Below are 23,251 nucleotides of genomic sequence, written 5' to 3'. Positions count from 1 at the left end.
CAAGAAATAAAGTAACATAATGCTGGAAGCAAAAAAACCAAAAACAAAAACAAAAACTTGGGCTTGGTTGTTCTAGGAACAACGAATGAAGGCAAAGGATTGTCTCTTCCTATGTTACAATCAATATTCAGGCACTAGCCAGCTCTCGAGTAAAAGGTTTTCCCATAAATGTTGAGCTGCGAAATAAAGAAGTCTTGTAGAGCTGTAAAAAATGAAAATATTAATAAGTGATTGCTACAAGAAATAATTTTCCTTTATATCTTAATAACTTGAAAAAGGACACTTGAAAACAAATCAGTAAAGTGAACTCTGCCCATTCAATGTGTAGTACATTAGGCCCTAGACTTTTCTGAAACAGGAGATGCTGATAATTCAGGCGCAATCTTTGTTACTCTGTTCTGAGACTTTGGTATTGCAATAGGAGCAGGAGGCAGCAGTTTTAAAATAGTTTATTTGCATCTCAATCAAAACCAATGTTCTTTCTCCTGGCTACAAGCTACATCTTCTGATGTAAAAGTGGGAACAAGACAACACTTGTCTTCATTGCAGTGAATGGTCAAAGAGACAAAGTATGAGGCTAGATGCAAACACTGATCCACTCCATGGATCACTTAACATTCAGCGTTCCTAAGCACTGCTTTTGTTCCTTTATGTACACACTTTCAACGTGTGCTTTTCCTCAGAGTCCCGCTTGGAATATAGCTTTGTGTTTGTCAGTGTAGACACTCAGCAAAGAGCTAAATCCTCAGGGTGCTCAGTGAGTTGTGTGTGTCCCATTACAATAGGAGCCAAAAAACCCTTTCCCATACCTTACAGTGGCACATTTGTGAGAGGCAATTAAATGCCTAAACCACTCTCCAGTTAGTGTAGAAGCACTGTAGCATCTGATCCGGCAGTGAGTTTATGCCATTAAGTTTCAAAAGTGCAGGCTTAGGCCTTAGGAATTTTGTTAAGATGTTGTGGGGTGTATTTTTCTTTTTTTAATCCCTCTGTAGATTTGTTCTCAATCAGGATATGCAAACCACCAAGAAATATGTTATAATGGTATCAAAAATACCCCTTTTAAACTATAAGATCCTGTTTTCATATTGAGTGTTTTAGTACCATTAGTAGCAAAAGTAACTATTTTGAACAGATGAAATGCGGCCAATTTCTGTTAGAGGGATCTTGATCTTCCTTTTCTATCTTCCATTTCTATCCCAACAGGTCAAAAGATACCAGTCTTTGACTTGTCACAGGTGCAGGATTGCATATTGCCATTTCTGGGCTTCAGGCCAGTGTAAATTTTGAAGTAGAGGGAAAAGTGAATGTTTTTTCAGGCAGTCTGGACATTATGGTTGCTCTCTTGTTTGTTTTCTAATTTTATTAATTCTTGCCTATCTGAGTTATTTGCATTCCATTTATTGGTTGAGAAAATTTTGAAAGACTTAAGGGCAAGCAGCAAAGTGCGTGTAGTAAAATTAATTTTAATCTTTTAGCACGGATTTAAAAATCAATACCAGGAACACATAATTCACAAATTCTTATCTGTATGCACGGAACTGACAAAAATATTCAGTTTTGTTGTTCAATTTTATTTATTTCTTGCATTGTCTGACCCATGCTAATTGTCTTTAAAAATTTGCATTTATTTCCTCTCTGCATTACTTAAAGGAAAGGAGAGGATGATAATATGTTCTCTTCTTCTTCTATCAAACACAATCTGTCTCCTATTTGTATTTAGCTTTTTTGCTAGGTGGTGATTTTTATTTTTTGCCAAATTTGACTACATCAAATACTTTATATTATTAAATCAAAATTTTCAAAGAAATAATATTTCTTTTTGAGTGAGTGTGCATATATGTGCTTTTTGGAGGAGGGCAGCCAAGACATTTTGTCTTTATCACTCTTCTCAGTTCTATGGAGTTTGTGAAACATAGCAAGGTGAAGTTCTATTAAATTTCTGTCTAGAATTATTTTTATGAAAATATCTGGCTTTCAACCCTAATATTTTCCAGCTGGACAACAAAAATCACTTGTGGGACACGTGTTTGCAGAGTATTCAGGAGGGGAGGACGTGGGCATTGTGCCAACCAGGAGAACAGTACGTATCAGAAACTGGAATTCCACATCAGCCTACTCCAATTTGCTCTTGTTTTAGAGGAATCTGGTATTGACTAGGCAATTAGCATTGTTTGAAATGCTCATCTATATCATGAATTGAATACATTATGCTGTGAAAATATTATTGTTCCCTCTGAATATTCTTTCTCTAGAGTCCATTTGTGTTTAGATAACCACAATCTATAAAAGATTTTCTCTCTCTTTTGTGCAAGAGATTAATGAGTTATTGGATCAAGTGCAATGTAATAAAGGCTGTTGTCTTTATACTTTTGGTCAAGCCCATAGCACACTGTCTAGAACTAGATTTTCACAAACATGTCTTGACAACTTTTGTAATGTTTTAATCATTAGATCACTGTTTTCAGTCCTTTAATTTGCCTATAAAGTAATGATCCCAGGAGAAAAGCTCTACTTGTTATACTTGTATGTATATTTAAATTATTTTTATGACTCTACTTCTAAAACATGTTTTAGAATTGTTTTGATGTATTTTTCCTTTGAATGAAGCACAGCATTTTATGAGCAGCTTTACAGCTCTATTTTTATCATCTGTTTTAAATTAGTGCAGGAACAAGATAGTTATTCTTTTCCAATAGAGTGGGACAATGTTAGACAGAAATGTACCTATATTCATGGAGCTTTTAACTGTTTTTGACCTAGAACAAAATACATGCTAAGCAAGTTCTGGTTTTTGAAATTTTAATGTCCTGAAATCCAGAACAAAGTTTTCTGCTTCCCATAAGTGAAAATACTCCTAATTATCTTTTAAATTCAACTCTGTGGAAGAAAAAGTGCCTTAGGGAAGCTATTATGTGAAATGATTGATAAGAATTGGTAATTATCATCTGTTCATTGCATATATTCTTCTCAGAACCTCTGGATATTTCTGCTATACTTTTGGTAGTATTTTAACATGAGAAAAATATTCCTCACTCTTATTTAACACACATACTAATTGCTCAATAGGGTTGCAACTTGCTGGGGAAGAGTGGAGTGGAGTGATGGTGCTCCCCCGTAACTGCCTTTAAGTGAGAATTATTCTCATTTAACACATCAGTGTAAGGAAATAGCCATTTTTCTAAAACAGAGATAAATCTTGTTGGATTACATTCAGCTTGGGCTGGTGCAGCATGTTCAGAGAAAAAGCCTTCTCTCCTCTTCCCTTTCAAAACAGAAGTAATTCACATCAATAGGACAATGTGCCTGAGGCCTACGGAAAGAAAAATTTGAAATAGTACTTAAAATATACAGCTGCATTCATATTGTGTCTCTCTATTACTATTATTCAGCCATGTAGCCTGAATTTAACTTGCCTAATATTATCATAGTCTAAATTTAATTTAGCATATGTATTGCCAAAGTACACAGGAGATATCCCTCTGATTCCCCTGTGAGATCAAAATTTAGCCAAGCCTTTGATTTGGACATCCTCTGGTAACTTTGGAGACTTCCACATTCTCCCTTGGGGTCATCTGAGGTAAAAATTCAGTGAAGGCAGAAGATGAATAGCATTTTACTTGCATATCTAATTTACATTTCCAATAATACTTTGAGGCTTTATTCACTTCCTAATCTTCTGGCTCCTCCTCTTAGAATATTATATTTTATTTTATTTTAGAAACCAGCTGGTTCCCCCTGTACACATTAGATACTGGGATGTGCTCAAGGCTTATGCTGCTTAAAGGGCAGCTGAAATATTCGAGTTCTCTGGGATACCCATGGTGTAAGAGAAACCCCTGAGTGACATGAAAACCACTGAAGCTTTTCTCAGCTTATTTAAGGCAGGTGAAAAAGTGCATGGCAGGAACACCGTGGTGTGCTGGTGGCTCCTAATTAGCACACTTGAAGTGAGACCACCGTACATCACCTAGACAGGGTTTGTGAGTGGCCAAAAGCTCACTGCAGCTTATTTTTCCTCATTAGCCTTCCAGAGCTATGCATTCACTTGAGTTCCTCTTTATTGTAATTTTTTTTTTCACTTCAATTTATTAATGAAAGGCTGTTTAAAGCCCTGAGCCATAATTTGTCCTGATGTCATTGGTGGTTAGAGCCTGTCATCAGGCGTTTTGGCCTGACTACACATCAAGATTTGCTGTCTGGGAAAGAGCACTCCTCAAACAGTAGGATTAATGCTTGATTGGTCTCTTGTTCATCTAAAAGGTTTTAAACAGACATAAACCAGAAGAAATCAGAGAGAAATAGTGTGGTTTATGTGTAATTTTGAATTTATATAATTCTACATTCTGGTTTTTTATGTATGTTGTCACACATGCCTGCACAGGTGGGCACAAGCATGCATCAGTATTTCTGCCCACGGGAAAACCTCTCAAACCCATTGCCGTTGTGCTCACTTTTAGTGGGAGAGCCTCATCACTTGAACTTCCTCACCAGTCAGGTGTTCCCACATTTTTTTAGGTGAGAGCTGTCATTCAGTGGACTATTTGACTTGTCCTGAATGCTTCATCTTACTACTTGTCCTGCTTTGGCTAAAAAGGTAATCTTGCCCAGAATCCATCTCCCAGAGACTGGTCATTCAGCATGGTCATTCCTTACCTCATCTAATAAACTACATTTTGCCATTAATTTTTTTTTTTCTTTTTCAAACAAGAAGTTGTTGAGAGAACACCTAATCTAGAGCCTTCAGTAGTCACTGCTAATCAAGTAGAAGCCTTCTGGCTATGTGAAGGATTCACATCTGAGTCCTTGTCTCAGAAGGAACCTCAAACTCTTTTATTCCTTAAATTACCATAATTGTGTGTCTTGCAGTTGCAGTATTTTCATCCTACGGTTGTAATTTTCTCCTTTCTTTTTTGGCTGGTTTGCTGAATTGGTTTCAATGCCCTTTGAAGTGTTTCCTGTTAAATAAGAGCAGAGTGGTTTTGTTGTGTGTTTTTTTCTTCATTTGGTTGCTTCTTTTTTTTTTTTTTTTTTCCTTCTCCAGGTGCTAATATCAGATGACAGCTGAACCAGCTTTGGTGATAAATCTTTGTTTCTGTGTCACACTTAGTGGGTTGTTAGAGGAAGCCTGGTGTTTCAATAACTGTGAAGTGATAAAAATCTAAAGGAAAACCTTTCCAGTTTATAAGATTTAGATAAGCCTGCTTCTACTTAACCTCCAAAATTAACACAAATATACCTTTCAGTTTTAACTTTTTTTGAGTTGATTTATTTAGAGGACTTTACTGAGAATGTATAAGATTTAGACTATTGTTTGAATAATTACCTAATAAAATTTTTGCAATGATGTTGAATTAATCTATGTTCAAAAAAATAAAAAGAAAAATACTGTGCTGTTTAAAGACTTGGCCCAGGTACAGCAGAAATATTTTTTTTACAATCCAAGTGCTTAGAGGGATTATTTAATTCAAATTCACCGGTGCTGAAATATCTCATAATAATTCATTGCATAATAGGATTACTTTAGAAGAGAGCTAGATGGCACAGTTGGTCAATACAGTATGATATGTTTTTGGAGGGTTAGGATTAAATCTGACCCTGAGATAGAAATGCCTCATGTTAACTGGTCTGAATATAAGCCCAAGTAGATGTTTGTTTATGTTGCATACAATCTGGCATAACTTCATGCAGCTGGCAGACTGCTCAGTGAGGACCTGAGACTCAATGAGCAGTTTTGGACAGAGGAACACTGGCACAGCTGTTTGGAGAACCTGATTTAGCACATCTGAACTGTTCTTGGCTTTAGCCAATGGAGCCAGTTTTTCATTTCCCTGACTGCTGAAATTTATAAAATTCACATAATAATTTAGTAGAAAATTAAGAACAACAGTGCCACTGGAACTCATCTTGAGCTACTCTGTCTGGTTGTTATTCCTAATTATAATCGGGATAGAAATACTGGCTTACATAAAATTTTGTAATAAAACCCTCTGTTTCAATATTCAAATAGCTTAAATATCTCTCAAAATTAGGAAATAAGAGAATAGACCTCCACTAACAAGAACTATTTCTGAGATTTTAGAACATAATCTGTAATTAAAATAATCAGTTGATAAAATGTGTCACTTTGTGCTGGATATAGTTTGATAATATCTGATAATATTTTACTTCTCTGTTAGTATTTTAATTAGTAGTTATTCCTGAATTAAGTTTTATGTATATTAAAATAAGGTACATTATCTAGGATAAAAATACTACATGAGTAAAAAGAATAGTTGTGAGAAATAATAAAAATGTCAACTTTTCTTCTGTTGAAATACAAAATGTTTTCATTTTTCCCTGTTGCCATACAAAGGAAAAGTGTGTCTTGTTGCAGATTTCACACAAAAAGATTTCAGTGCTTTATTCTGACATTGTGCTACATCTTCTATAGGCTGATGTGGAAGCACATGCAGATTTCATGTCAAAATGTCTGAAAAATTTTGTTTGTTTTTGCTGTATAAGTTAAAATTTCTTACTCTTCATTTCTGATACAAAGACTATATTAATGTTTCTAAGAAGAAGAAATTCTAGTGGAGGAAATACCATAAATGAGGTAGCAGTCCTGTTGCTGTCCCTGAAGCACAATAAATATATATTATTTTGTGCTAAGACAGGCTCTAGGTTTCTAGTTTTTGCATTTAAAGTCCCAGAAATCAGATATGCTATTTTAGTCCTTGCCTCTATTCTCTTTATCAATTTTATTTGGAAACAGCAAAGTGATGCTAAATCTGATGTGTTAGTAAAGGAGCAGTTCTGGTAATTTATTTCCTAAATATTGAGAAATTGAGCTTTCTCTATTGCTTCAATTTTCTTTGCTTCCATATGTTGGCTTTGATAGAAGTGTAGCATTAATATGTTTACCATTTCCCCCATGGCCATCTTTCTAAAGCATTGGTGAGAGCTAAGACAGGAGGATTTTATAAAACTTTTGAAGCAAGATTCCTTGGCTTGTAACACATAGATGAGATAATAGAGCTGTCTTGCTACCTTAAAAAGAAAAAATAAAGCAAATAGAAATGTTTAAATACAGTGTTTTATGATGAATATGTTACATGTATGGTGTATGTATTGGGAAAAAAACTATTTCAGCTTCATAAAAGTTCGAAATTTCTAGATAAGATCTAGAGTGTCATTAGCATTCATTAGCATATTCCATCACAATTTCAGCTACTCTTAAATTGAATATGTGGTACATTTCACCAATCAAATGTCATTAGATGTAAAAGGTGACAGAGAGTCTCTGTTATTAAGAAAACCTCAGGAAAAGATGAGCAAAAATCAGGATGTCATACACTGTATCTGATCATACTTTTACTCTCTAACCTAATAAAGTGTATTTGTAGTGGCTTTAATTGCTATAAATACAGAACTTGCTATCTGTACATGGGAATCATTCAAACTTACTGATGACCATGAAAATCTTGATATTCTCTAATATTGTGAAAGTAAACTTATAAAGCAGCATATTGTCTGAGAAGAACAAAAAGAAGCCACTGGAAATTAGTCAATTTTAGAAAAATAGATACTGAAAAACTGGGCAGATTGAATTGTTCCTTATTATAGACATTGTTCCTTATTCTTCAGTAATATTTCTTATGATGTTTTGGACATCCTTTTAGGGTTTGGTTTTACCATTTAAGAGAAATGCAAGTGGACAAAATCATCCATTCAGAACTATTCTTCATCAAAATTAGACTGGAAAGAATCTATTATATTATCTGTGATGTTGTGTGTCAGCATTATCTGTAAAAAAAAGCATGTGTCTGATTCCATATTTTACTGATCCCTTGAGAACCTCTGAGATATGGTTAAAAAAATTTTTTTTTGCCTCTTTACAGTACTACCTATATGTGAATTCCTCACCTGATGAGTGCTCCTGACCACTGCCAAATTGAAAACATGAAAGCAAAATCTTTAGGCTGGACATCATGGAAAATGCTGCACATAAGGCACAAAAACTCCATGTCAAAGCCTTATTGATGTTCTAAATTTTAACCAACAGAAATCTCAAACTACAGTTTTGGAGAACACCTTGCTTGTTACTTTAGGTTGTGCCAGAAGGCAGTGAAGTATAACCAGGTCTGTATTGTTTTCCTTTCCTGAATGCCTTGTGTCGTAGGCAGTGACAGAGCTTTAGGCAGCCACAGAAATCCAACGATTTTCTGCAGCAAGGAAGTTCTCCTGGGGTGTCCGAAAAGGTAAAAACACATGTTAAAAAGGTCATCCTCAAAATTCTGGGCATTTGATCTCAGATGAAAACTTGAGAAACAGGAAAAATTGCAATACCTCCCTCTTCACATTAATGTGTGAAAATCTATGAACATGTGGACTTTATGACTTACAGCAACCATACTTCTATGTATATTTAAATTCTTGCTGGGATACAAAATGGGAAATAATTTATTAATTCATTATTTCCTAAGTGTTTTTGCTTCCTGTGTAACACTGAAGTGCCTGTAAGTGTATATGCAACCAAGAAACATAAGAAACCCAACTTCAGATTTGGTGGGTTTGGTGGGGGTTTGTTTGTTGTTCTGATTGATTGTTTATTGGTTTTCTTCCTTTTAAAAGTATTATTTAGTGTTTGCTTTAGCTGTCATATGCTATCATCTAGGAGATCCAGTCATGAATCTTATTATGACAGGTTATGGCTATGTTCTATTGACCCTTTACAGTTTGTAATGCATAATAGGAAGTGTAAAATAGCAATGATTAAAAATAGTTCAAATACCAGACTGTTTGTAGTAACAGCAGTTGTGCAGATTTTTTAGAAAATGTTTTCCATCTTGCGAATTTACATTTGCTGGTTCTGAATTTTAAACCATTGCTATGATTTTTGCAAAATAACCCATGGTTATTAACTGATCAGTGGTTTGGTAAGTTCCTCATGTATTGGGAACATGAGGAAATAAGGATATGGCATGGATCAGAGACTGCATGTCTGTGGCATCTTCATGTGGCAGAGAGCATGCATTGCACTAGGAAATGCTAATAGACAAATAGATGATGGCATTCCCCCAATCCATTAAGCCTGAGGGAGTGTCAGGGTTTACCATATGGCTCTCCATGTGCACCACTTTTGTCGAATTCACTCTTCTCATTGGTTTTTTGTCCTTTTTTATTTTTTTTTCTTTTCTGTCTTGCCCTGCCACCAGCAGTCCTCTCATCCTTCCTCCTGTTCAAATAGAAATCTTCATTTTAGCTAGGGGTGCTTTTCTCCCTTCTGTTTCTGCCTGCCCACAGTTGCTAATAACAGCTCCTTCTTAGTCTCTATAGTAATCAGGCAGCAGAAGCACTCAGCACTAGAAAACAGGCAAATCTTGGTAGCAGCCTCCCATTTTTTCTTTTTCCTTTCTCTGCAGCAGTTGCCACCTGTCTTCACCTCTGCAGAAATCTGCAGATGTGCTGATATTCATTCAATGCAATGGACTGAGAAGAAGGAAACAGCAGCATATGGATCAATTTCCTAAAGTACTAAACTGGATTAAAAATTAGTATATTTTACCACATTTTATGAAACTAATGAAGCATCTCAAATGTACATAAATATTCTGCTTCTGTTCCGTGTAGCTAAAGCATCTGGAGAAAGTGATATGAGCAAGAAGGTTGACCTCTTTTCATATTAAACATGGAATAGTAGAATAGTGAATAAAGTGGTGCTCTATGTATTTTGAGTGAAAATGCAATAAATATTCTAATTCATAAGGGAACAAATTCTCAGACTGAGAGAAGACAAAAAAAAAATTCATTGTAAGAATGTCTATGTAATATTCCATAAAAAAGGTGAATTAAGTAGAGTTTGCTTTTATTGCAAAGACAAGATTTGGGTACTGTATGCTGAGCAGGAAAATCAAATAAGACGTTCTGTCAGGAAGGCAAAAAATAAATAGCATTAGTTCCTTAGGCTGATTCTGAGCTATCAAAAAATATGTCCAGTCTAACATAGATGGCATTTAGTTATAGCACAGATGAATATTTATTAATATTTTTCAAAGACTGAAAGGATGGCTTTGTTTTACTAGACACTTGAAGACATGATATTCAAAATGTTTCCTTTGTTTGGCGTCAAAAAGTATTATGATCATTTTGGCAAACAGCATACAAACAAAGCTATCAGTCAATGTGCTGTACTGACTGGCTTTGAGTTAGAAGATTAGTGTTGAATGAACAAAACTTCAAGTAATTTGCAAGGTCTTTCAGTCAAATGTAGGACAGAAGTTTTATAAATAGTGTAATACATAACATAATACATGGCTTTAAAGATTTTCAATGAGATCAGAGAAAAACCTATTTTGGGGTCAATTGGCAGGTGTCAAGACATAAAGTATAAATTAAATCTCAAAGCTGTTTTTCAAGACAAAAACAAGTGTTGTTTCGATTGGTAATGCATGGACTGTGTCAATGAGGTTGTTTAATTAAAAAGCAGCAGCAATTGTGCATTTTGATAAACAAGACAGGGTGAAACTTTAATTGTTCCTTCACAGTGTCTTTGTTGAATTTGTCAAGAGATGCCAGAATAGGAGAGATTGTCCTTTATGAATAATACCCACACTGGCATGACCCACTTTTGGGAACATGAGGGACCATCTGTTTCAAGGTGCCAGAATTTTTTGTGTCCTCTTTTATAGGAATGACTTTTCCTATAAAGATGATCCTGTTTGCATCTACACCTGGAGAGTCATTTGGTTTACAGAATCTTGTGTTCGGTGCAGTTCTTCAGGTGCAACGGAGACAGTGGGTGAAGCAGATTTCTGTCAGAATTCTGGCCGTGAGGGATGAGCAAACAGTGCAGGTAGTGCTGTGCTGGCTGTACCAGCCTACTTTAACTGTGGTGACTTTCTAGCAGAGAGGCCTCAGAGTGTGCTGCCTATGCAGTTGATAGTGCAGAGATAGCTCCCTTTCACCTGCTTTATCCCACTGTGCCTTCCAAGCACTAGCTAAGGGTCAGCAAAGGGTCTGAGCGCAGGATAAACAGACTGTCTGTACTCTTCAGTTCAACAGCAAAGGGCTGCAGACTCTGTTGAACCTGGGCTGACTGATGCCAATATGGAAAATTAACTGGCTTTGCTAGCAAATGCAGAAGAGAGGTGTTATACCAGTGATGTTATAAGCAAAATTGACAAAACACTGGAATAAAAACTCTTGAAAAATGCCAGCAGGGCATGAACAGGATGGAATATACAGTAGGAAGGAAAAAATAGGCTTTTTAAGTCAGATGATTTGTGCACAGAGTCTCAGCATTCATTTAATGGGAAAGTAAGCTTCTCCTTGATAAAAATGCAAAGAATAACTTGAAAGCATGAACTGGCTGGTGAGTGATCTACTTTGTTAGGCTTCAGCAGTAAAGCCTGAAAACTGCAACCTTTGTGTATTCTAATAACCCATTCATTCCCATGCTGCATTCTTCTGGCTACCAAACAATGACACCTAAAAAATGTACATCACTGCTGGGCTCTAATCCAGCAGCAGCTAGAAGCAAAAAGATGGCTGATTACAGTACAGAGGGACAGAGCCTCCAGGGAGTGACTTCTTGATTGTCACAGAGGAGATGACAGAAAATTTGGCAGCTGAAAATAATGACCACTGATTTTCTTCATTATTGCAGGAGAAACAAAGCCCAGAATTCTCAGTAGGATGGAAGCTTGTGATTCTAATGAACACTCAGGAAAATACACAAAGAGGTAACATCCCAGAATATTAAGTCTGTAAAAACATACTCATAATGCTAATTTTAATATCTATATATCTATCGATCTATCGATCTATCTATCTATCTATCTATCTCTAAGTTGTATTGATTATGGCTACATCTTGGCATTCAGAGTTATCAGGTCTGGAACAGCATCCTAAATATTTGTCTCATCCCATGCCTCATGATTAATATTCATGATTAATATGGAATCTACTTAAATGCTGTCACTCTCTATTGTTTACAAACTATTAGAGGAGCTATTAAGAGCTACTCTTGTGTGTCCATGATCCCCAGCTCCAGTTATCTGTGCCTATGGATTGTTTCTCTAGATGTGCACTTGCAGAGCCAGTACAGAATAGAGAGTAAGATGGGCAGGTGGCTGAATGATCAGTCTCTAAATTTATTGCAAAATCATGTTGCTTCACACTTTGATCTTCTGAATATTAAAAGATGCCTCTGCCTGAATTAAGGTGTGGGAATTAAGGAATTCCATTAGGAAATCCCATTAAGGAATGGGACCATATGCCAAAGTCAAGAGTACAGATTTTATTTAGTAATAGAGAGAGAGATTAAGTAGAAATACAGTCAGTACCACATGGATCTCTGTGGTGTTTTGCTAGCCCTTCTTCTTCTGGTCCTCCTGGTGCTGGGGGTCTTCAAGTGGTCTTCTGGAGGTACGACAGGTACGGCCTTTTATACAGGCCTTTTACATATATCCTGTACTTTTCAGAATTCCCTCAGTGGAATTTTGTGCAGTGTGCTCATTCCAAATATCCCCCTTCATTTAGCCCTGGAAATAATCCCTTCCTGTTTGCTATCTGCACCTATTGTTGTGGCTTAACTTATGGGAACTTGCTTCTTTGACAGTGTTTTGAGACATTTTTTAAGTTCTCAGAATAATCCATCTCTGGATATAATAACCTTTAGAAGCATCAAAGAACAACCAGAAAATTTATAACATTCTGCACTTACTTTCCCACTGTAATATTTATTGATCTTCAATAATTATTACATTTAATAATACTTGTTTTAGTCTGTGGCTTCCAAGCTTGTTTGTTGTGGTCCTTTCTCTCCTTGTGTTTCTATTTGCAACTAGAAATATGAATCAGTGAACAAGTAGCAGAATTGGGGATGTGATATTTTAAGCTCTCAATTTGAATTTGTAGGACTTCTAGAATTATTTGTTGCCATTAATTTTTGCTGATCATTTTAGAGTGTTGTTAAGCAAGCAAAATTCTCCTGTTTTAATATTATCCTTCAGCAATATGTTCTATCTTGGAAAAAAACCCCAAACCAACAACCCCCACATCCCCCCTTGATTATAAATTTGAAACTGATGTTTTTTCTCCCAGTATGCAATCCTGAATTGTAAATCAGGGAGAACAGAAAGTCCCAATCTTCTCACTTTGTTCTAGTCAATATTAATGCTTGTTTTTATTATGCATTCATGTATTTTTCCTTTCTTGGAGGGAATGCAGTACATTGCTGTATATTTTAAGGAGTCTCTTGTGTCTTTTCATATTCCTCTCACTCCTCTTTGACTTCCTGTGTTTATCCTTTTCACCTCCTTGTTAATACTCAAAGTTTTTCACTGTCGAGTTGGGCAACTTGATATTTCTGTCTTAGGGATTAACATATGATTTTTACATTGGGGTGTAGAAACTAATATTTTTAGGAGCTTACCTGAAGGTAAATTGATTCAAGTCAGTCTGAAGCCAATAATTTTCCAGATTTTTAAGGAAATCTACAATTTTTTTCTGGACATTTATTATAAGCATAAAATTATATGATAAAAGAGTGTTAGATGACTCTCACAAAGTCCTCAAATATTAGGACTAATTGTAGTCATCCACAATCAAATTGCATGGTTCCATTTGTTCCTTCTGGTTTTTGCTCTGGTATATTTTAAGTAATTTTTTAGAAAATGGAATTTTTTCAGAGGAAGGTCTGCTCTCTTGAATGATTGGGACAACCTTTGGACAATTAAAGATTACCTTCTTTGCCAAGGCCAAAGAAGATCAAGACTAGAATTCATGTGAGTATCCTAGCCACAGAACTTCCATTAAGTGAGGGGCAGAAAAAGGAACAGGAAAGAGATGTAAGGTAGAAAAGGCTATCATCTGAATATTGCTTCAGTATTTGTTATAAAATTTGAAATTTTTGGAAACAAAATTAAGCCACTCATTCTAATCCTTCCCAGTGTTTGTTCTCAGTTGAAAATGTTTGGATTTGGCATAACTACCAGCTATTTTTTCTGCAAAATTATTAACCAATGTATGATTTATCAGCCTATTTTAGGTTAATGTACAGTGCCTCAGGTGTGTCTATTCATGTGTAAGTATGCTTAAAATAAAGCTAGGAACTTTTCAGGAGCTTTACAGAACTTGCATGTTTTATCATTAATTCGTGATGAAATTAATCAAATGTTCATGTAGATATATATATATAGGGAAGATACTGGCATATCCTTTTGCTATGTCACACTAGTGTCAGATTTGGTACACCACAAAAATTGTTCTGAGCAGTCTGCAATATTTTCTTTATAACAAGAAAATAAATGAATGGTTTGGAGTACAGTTGAAAGAACAAGCCTGATGTTGTGTTGCTTTATGATCTGTGCTCGGAGTCTGTGTAATACATTCTTGACCTTTCAAGGAACGGCGTTTTTCTTTCAAATGTAGTTTCTTTTTTTATGAGTCAATGTATCTGTGGGTCGAGGAGGACAGCGATGGAGCACTGTAGTAAATTGACCAGCACACAATGGCACTGTCTCTACAATTGAATCAGAGTTGTTCAACATATCCCCTGTGCTAAAATAGCTGAGGAGTGTGTGTCTGCTTCACATGGTAGAAAGCTGTATTTCCCCAGGGAAAGGTTTGTTATATCTGTTCTTTTTCCAAGTGTACGTCATGATTTCAGTGAATACTGAAGCATGCAAATAACCAGTTTTATTGGCCGAATCGTTCTGTTTGTATAACAGATTCCATCAAAACCAGTTTCTCCGTGGACAGGAAAAGGTCAAAATACAAGGTTATATTGGAACAGGTTTGCATATAAAAATACAAGAAAGTGGAATTATGATAATGACTGTTAAAGAAATAACTGACAGATTTCAGAGAGAAATAAGACAGTCACTGCTTTGGTATCTGCTGCTGCTGCCTTGGCACCTGTGGCTCATCAGCAAGGGCTTATTTATGTCCAGATACTGCTTAGGTGTTTGCTTGTCAGTCTGTAGGGCATGACAAATGATAATTTGGGAAAAAAAAACCCCAAACCCTCAGAGTAGTTCCTTGGATGTACAAGTTAAGAATTTGAGGGAGATTTTGAAAAAGAATTGGAGGAAACAGTTATTCTGGTCAGTAAAGTACAGCTCTTGAAGTTGAAAGATCGTTTTTCTTTTTCCTTATTCAGCAGAACTGGAAGATTTTTGTTTCTGATGTTGAATAACTTTAAGTGATGGAAGCTACTTTCCTTTAGGTAGACGTTAGAGAAGTTGATCAGATGAGCTTTTGTTATTTGTCTTCAGTGCAAAACATGACTGATGTAAGGAAGGCTGGTGGGGGGTTTAAGTGCTTGTGATGACTTGCTCTCCTTAAATACCCATGAAGTTGCAAGTGAGAATATTGATTGTGATATTGATCAGCTCAGTGGCGGTGATGAGACATCACTATATTAATTATAAGGTCCTACATTTACTGAATAACTGTTAATTCCTCTCTCTTTCTCTCCTTTTACTTCTTTCCCATAGCTATGCAATGTAGATGACTAAGAGTGTTTTATTTTGTGGTGTTCTTGTCCGGTGTAATCATAGCACTAAGAACAAATGAGAAATTGTGCATCCTCATTCAGTATCCATTGTAAAGGGGAATTGTTGTGGTTTTCTTCCCCCCGTAAAGTTCAAATGCACTTTGCTTCATAGCCAATTAAAAGGCAAGGAAACAGAGAGCAAGAGGAAATCAAAGTCATGTTTCCCTTATTCTCTGTCATTTCTTCAAATAATTTTTAATTATTATTATTATTCTATGTCCCTCTGTGTGCCATAGGATATTTTAATAGCCTGACATACAAATGAACAGGGAAAAAAACCCTTTGATATAATGAAAATGGAGGAAGTGGCTGAATTAAAACTAGGAGCTTCAGAGAGGAAGAAAGGTAACTTCAGAAACATTTTAAAATCTCATATTGTGCTCAGAATATCACTTCCATTTTGGCTGTTTCAAAGGCTTCTTTGAAATACTTAAAAAAAATCAGAATTCTTATCATGTTGTGGGACTGTTTGTCACTGTTTACATTTGAGTTCACTATGTCCAGCTGAATTATTGAAATTTGTGTTGAGGTCTACTGGACGAGTGACAGGAAGTTTATGAGCCTAGGGGAGACTTGTACTAGAAATAACATAGGCAGTGTGAGCAGCTCACTGTATCTTCAGGTCATGTTATTTATTGATTTTTTTTTAAATGTTGTTCCATATAAATAAATTTACAAGGTTCACAAAAGGTTTTCTTAGGGCTTGGATAGACATCATCAGAATGATACAAACAAAACAACACAATAGTGGCGTGTCATCACTCTGCAAAGATATCACTACCAACAAACCTTTTAAAAAAACAAACTTAAGTGTTTCAGTCTGAAAATAAGACAGAAAATTCAGGGGATAAATTACTGCTTTTATTCCTACTTAGGAGAAAGATAGAGTACCATCAAAGAGTGAGAGGCAACTGACAGAATGGAAAGATGAAATTAATTTTATTTATTGCTGTTTGACCAAATACTGCACCTCTTTTTAAAAACTTTTTTCCAGTTTTTAAACTTGTAAGTGCTCTGTTAAAGATACGGAGACACTGAGCATGGATGTTAGATTCCCAAGGCACTGAGATCTCTGAGGGGTAGTTCCTGGTGAATCTTATAGAAGATTCAATATCCAATCATTCATCCTTGCCCTTTGTGGAAGTTACCTTCTGTGTAGTACAGCTGTAATAAAGCTGAACAGAAGTGGATGTTTGCCTCTACTTTGCTGCTTTTTCATGTGGCTCAGTAAAGACACTGGCCTTTGAACTGGAATGACTGAAGAATGGATGAAGAATGATCCTTTTTACCAACTCTGGCATGCCAAGAAAACAGATAAAAATTGAGGAGTTGGAGAACTGACACTGGTATGCCTTGCTATAAATTATTTCTTCTTACGTGGCTATCCAATGTTCTCTCAATGTGGATTGTGAAATGTCCTGTTTGGGATCTGGGGGGAAATGGGATTTGCTTCATTTTGTTTGCTTTTTTGTTTGGATAGTTTTGATTTTTTGTAATTTTCTTGTATTGGGAAAGAAAAAAAAAAAAAAAAAAAAAAAGGCAATAAAAAACCAGCCAAATAAATATTTCCTGCTTACCACCTGAAAAAGCATACAGCATAGATACACCATATTGCTGTCCAAACTGTGATCAGAAATTGAGAGTTGTAGTGGTAGTCTTAGTACTGAGAAAAATTCTCATTTGAATCTGTCCTTAGCAAGCTGCATACATTATACATTCAAATATATGTATATACATGAACATATAATTGAGATGGATGTACAGGTGGTATGCTCTGAGAAAGAGTCAGAAAAAGAGATTAAGGTTAAATGTGTATTTAAAAGTAGGGTTTTAAAAATGCTTGCTTTTCTTAAATTCAAATTCAGATGTTTTGAAAAGTTAAATAGGATTCAGTTGTTTGAGGATTACTTTGTGTATGACTTGGATTTAAATCACAGGGCATTTCAGATCAGCTACTCTGTTCAAAGTGGGTGCTGTTAAAGGATTTATACATGATATTGCTTCCAGGGTATTAGTATAGCAGGTTTTCTTCTAGCTGTTTTTGAAATGAAATGTAGATTTTGCATTGTCTTTGTCTAATGTGTATTTTTGAGCAGTCTTGATCTGCTGTTTAAAGGTATTAACTGGTTCAAAATCACTGAAATTGTTTAGAGGATTTTCAATAGAGGAATACAGAGTTAAGCTATGTGAAACCATGTTTTCCATTTAACTGTAAAAGTGTAAAAAATAAAGTCAGTAGAGTGAAAAACGTTCTTAGAATCATGCATTCAGTGATTCAGATCCTAAAGAAACACACAGATACTTCAGTAAGGGTAATATGAATAACTAGGATTATCATTATATAGCATTTTCCCAGCAGGATGAAAAGAACATAGAGCATGAGAGGAGGGTGAAAAAAAAAAAAATATATATATATATATATATATATATATATAAGGTTTTGGTAAGTTTTTTAAGCAAAGTCGAAAGAAAATGAAATATGCCCACAGTATTTCACCCACAAACAGATGGCCAAACATAACAAATCAATAGTATGTAAATATCAGTGTTAAGAAGATCTGTTGCAATGCATGAAAAATTACTGGTTTCTTGGCTGCTACCTTCATACAGACTAAACCTTCACACAGAAGAGTAGGATATATGTTATTTTCTTTTTCACAGAGACAGATGTAGTGGCTCAAAGTTGCTATCTTCATTTGAAAGTCCATATTTTACAGAGTGCGTTGCAGAATCAACAGATGCCCTTTAGAACTTGCAAAGGTGCTAAAAGAAATACCCAGAGCTCACAAGTCTGAGATGCAGGCAATGAAAGAAAATGTTCTGTTTTCATGAGGACTGTGGGTCCCTTGCACCCACATAAGTCTGAGAGAGAAGGAAACTTGTAAATTTGAGCAGAGTTGTTGCAGCAGGCAGGCTGTGAAATAGTGAACTTCTGGTTCTGTGTCACGCAGTCATCAGAACACTGACACTAAAGTGTGTCTTCCTGTTCAAATTCACAAGAAAAGCAATGATCCAGATTGCATCTGAGCATGCTGCTCGTGGAAGCACAATTTAATGACCATCGACCTACAGTCTTTTTCCAGGTGTTGTTGCAAATAGAATCTCTAGTATCTGAAGACACATTTTGCAGCTAAAATATGCTAAAGGGGTTTGCTCATTCAAATTGCAATAGTGGGGATTTTGTTTTAATTTTCAAAATGGGCTGCCCGTGAGTCAACTTGTGACCTCAGGCAACTGATTTAAAATCTCCCTCTGACAATGGCTTGTCTTCTCTGGAATGTGAATGATGCTGCTTTACTCCCCTTCTCTAGTAAAGCATTTTGAGTTCCTTGGGTTAGGAACTTTAGTCTGACCTCAGTTCCATACAATGTCGTGCAAAGTAGAAGTCAAATATTACAAAATATGGAACTGGAAGAGATCTCAGTTTTAAACTTAGATTTTCTTCTGCTTATTATTTTAGAAGAATCAGAAAAGTATATTACAATTCTCTGAAAATAATTAGATATGATGAAGTGAGTACCAATCATTTATAGTCTAAATGAGTAGTCATGAATTGAAAGTGCTTAAACAAGCTATTTCTTTAAGAAAACTATCAGTTTCAAAAGATTACTTTTTGTGCATTTGATCAAAATATGATTTTGAATATTCTCTAAAACCTACAAAAATGGCATATATTTTTGAGATAAAAGTCTGATTTAATTTTTTCCCTATTCTTGTTACTAATATGATATGATAAGATTTTCTGAAACCTTTAATTATTATTCCTGGTTTTATCAGGATCAGGGGAAGGATCAGGAAAATCTCTGGTTTGAGATTTTCATGAGATACTCCTTGTAATATATCCTTTCCCAAAGCAGACTTATACAGCATGACGTCCTTGCATCTCACCATTTTCAAAATATATTTTCCTGATATTATACACTTTCAAATCATTAGAAATAATCTGTGGCAACATTATTTTTGGAAATTTTCTGCTGACTATAGTCATGCCTTTGTAAGAAGCAAGTTTAGAGATTTGTTTGCTGCTATGTCATTATATCAATGACTCGGATTATTTCAGGAATATTGTGACCAAACCGAATTAAAGAACTTCTGAACCAGAAAGCTTAAGAAACAGCTGTGAAAATTATGTGTTAAAGGTGCTTAAACATTCTTTATCTTACTCTGTCACTATCTAGTGGTTGTTAGGGAAGATAGGTCCTGTCCCTGGTCGCCAAAGAGCAGAGATCAATGCCTGTCGCTCCTCTTCTTCTCCGAGGAAGTTAAAACTGCAGTGGGGTCTCTCCTCACTCTCCTCCAGGCTAAACAGACCAAGCAACCTCAGCTGCTCTTCATATGCTCCTTCTTTAGCTTCTATCTAGGGGAAAATTAAGCTTGTGTAGGTGCTAGAGATTAATTTATCAGGAACTGCATATAAAAATAGCCCGGGGAAGAGAGAACAGATACTTCTGGACAGGTCACAGAAAGGATTATCTCCGAGCATGCAAAAGTGGATGTTTTCCAAGGAGAATGCTGATTCCTAAAATTGTAAAAAAATATTCTTCATGTTTCCTTCCTCCTCTACCCAAGGAATTGTGTCTTTTATAGAGGTAATGCATCCTGGAATTCCTGTTATGTCAGTATTCCCTCTCTTAGTCCTAAACCATTTTATCTAGTATGGAAGTACCATGGAAGGAGATGGGTCAGTAGCATTAAAAGGTCTAATGAGTTTTTGATGTAAACAGAAGAGGAATACAGTGAATGAAAATATTGTTCTGAAGTAGACACTGAAGTACTCTCTCAAGTTTGTCAGCACTGGTATGTCAGAGGAAAGCGTCAAGTTGTAAAAAATGCATTTATAATTTTGTCTCAGTTTTGATATCATGTATCTTCATTGTTATATTTGATTCATTTCTTTCATTCCCTCAGCTCTGTTCTCAGTCTGGGTAAGTCTTTGCCTCCATTCTCTTTTCATACTTTGCCAACTCTGCTTGTAGAGAGCTGAAAACTTGTTAAAGATAATTCACAAATTACAAACAGATTTTCTCAAAGCAAATTTACAATAAATACTGCTAGCTCTAGCAAGATAGCATTCCCTCTCTGTGTTCTGAAATTATAGAAAGTAAGCTCTGAATTCTGTTGCTCTCAAATGATCTCCTATTGCTCCCACTCCATTTGACTTTCCTGTGTGAAATTTGTGTTAACTCTAATATAACCACAGCCTGGTATCAGAGATTGTTTTGTCTGTTAGAGTGCTATCACCTGGGTTACATGAGAAAGAACAAAGCTGGTGGTGGTAAAATCAAATTAACAACACAAACATCAATTTTGTAATGAAAATAATTGATAATGTTTACATTTGAAGTGCAAAGTATAGCAAATACAATGCCAGTCTGGTTACATTAATGTGAAGAGAAACAGAGAAACATTATTGTAATAACAATTTATTACTTGTACAATTTAATAAGGAACATTTTCTGGTGACAAGTTGGTTAATAAGAGCAGGCAATCAGAACTGAATATGCTTAGGGAGCAAATGATAGTTTTTACTCCTATGGGTTTAGTTTCAAATTCTCCAGGTTTTCTGCAAATGGGAAAATGAGAAATCATACAGTGGTAATTGTGAAAAATTTCCCTCTCCTGATTTTTTTAACCACCTAATCTGTTTCTTATTGTAGGATTCATTTTCAACTTGCTCAGTTTTGAATTAGATGAGCAATTATTTAGTTTTTTTCATAACAGACTTGGGCTTCTGGATTTTTTTCTTGCAATTCTGACTTCCTATATTAATATTTTTTGATTCCCCCTGTTTTGTTTTTTTTTTTGTTTAGTGTTTTGAAAGTCAAAAATCTTTTCTTGTTGCATGCACTATTAATAAATTTCCCATTTGCTCCTACTGAAATTTTGGTGTCCCAGCACACGATTTCTCATGAGTATCTTCTGTCATATGGAAATACCCACACTAACTGAGAGCTCATCTGAGGAAAACTCAGCTTAACATCAAACCATATATGTCAATGGAAAGAAATTTAGGGTGTTCTACCAATGAACACTGTTATGGAGTGGAAAAAATGCTATAAACCAATCTCAGTGCTGAACTTGCTGAAAATTGTTGCCAGCGCAATCTATAAGATATTTAATTTTTCAAATGCTTTGCTATTTGGACTCTTAGAAGCTGGTTTCTTGTTTTTCTAGAAGGACTCAGTTTTCAGCTGTTAGCAGTTTTCATCCAGCTGACTTACAATAACACACAAAATGTGAGTGGCATATTCCAGCCACAAAATGATGCATCTTTTGCTGGGAGGGTTTGTCTTCCATATCACTGCATCAGTGGAGTTGTGCCAGGTTATACCATCTGAAGATTTGGCCCTCAGTAGCACACAATATTCTCTTTCCAAGGGCCATTACTCAAATAAAATAACTCAATCACACCACAGGCCAAATGTCTGCTGTGCCAAAACTTTAGTACAGGAGCTTCCCTTCTCTAATTGTTGTGATAGAAAATGAAAGTACAGGTGGGTAAGTAGTATAAAATTTATATGGGTTTTTTTTTTTTTTTCTCTCTTCTACAAGTAATTTGAGGTCCTGTGGAGGTAAGATGTGACTTTCAAAATGGAGAATGATTTTGGTTATTTAAAAGCTGTCCCTGTTGAAATTTCTAATTTTAATGGCAGCTGTTAGGATGTTGGTTTTAAATGTACTGAGGGCTAGACTTGAGCCAGAACTTAAACACTGACATGTAGGCAGCCAGAAACCTCTGGCTCCCTATTGCCTGAACTGTGATAGCTGCATAGGTCAGATTGTTTAGTAGAATTATTCCTAAAATTGCATAATTTCTGTTAGTAGTGGCACCAGAAAATGGTATGCAAGTGAGGAAATGGAAAAGTACTTATTGCAAAGTTGAAACAGAGTTTTTAGGAACTGTATTCTGGCTTTGACAAGTCAAAATAAAGCAGAAAGATTTCCTCAGTTTCAATTTATATTTCATTAGCACACTCATAACAGCAATACAAACAATAATAAGGTACAGTTTTGATGACTTAGCATTCACACATAAGCCATTAAGGAAATATTTTGTTGATAGAAAAGATTTTCTGGGGTTCTACAGTGAAATAAATGTGTTACACTTTATAGTGATGAAGGTTGGCTGAAACTATAGCGCAAGTAAATTCTACTCTGTTCTGTCTGTGGGTAAAAATAGAACAGAATATAAAGGACTAATACATATAAAGAGGTTATTGTTACTGATATACATTCAAAAGGCTGGGGATGACCCAAAATCCTGCTTTCAGGGATGACCTAAGTCCCTGATGTTTCTGAAACGGAGAATTGGTAATTGTTTCTATTCATAGCGAAAGCTCAGGTGGGCACTTGTGCTCAAAGACTTCCTTTCCCATCCACCCTGACAATATTAATGCCTTACTCAAGGAACTCCTAGTTTCAGGTGTTCAGCCAGTGAGCCCAAGTCATTCATTGCCTCATGCCAGGCCACACTGCTGCAACTGCAACTTTGAAATGTAATTGGAGCTAATCCACACAGTTACAATCTGCCTGGCTTTGAACACTTATGAAAAAGCAACCAAAGGTGTCAAACCCAGGAGAAAAGGCCTTTTTTTTCAGGCTGTATATGAGAGAGTGCATTTTCCCCATGAATTATTACATTGTGAGATATTTTTTTGTAAGATCATTAGAATAATATGAAATTGATAAGATGTTGACAAATAGGTTTTT

The sequence above is a fragment of the Sylvia atricapilla genome, chromosome 2 (assembly GCF_009819655.1).
Source record: "Sylvia atricapilla isolate bSylAtr1 chromosome 2, bSylAtr1.pri, whole genome shotgun sequence".
Lineage (NCBI taxonomy): Eukaryota > Metazoa > Chordata > Aves > Passeriformes > Sylviidae > Sylvia > Sylvia atricapilla.
This window is presented reverse-complemented; position numbering follows the sequence as displayed.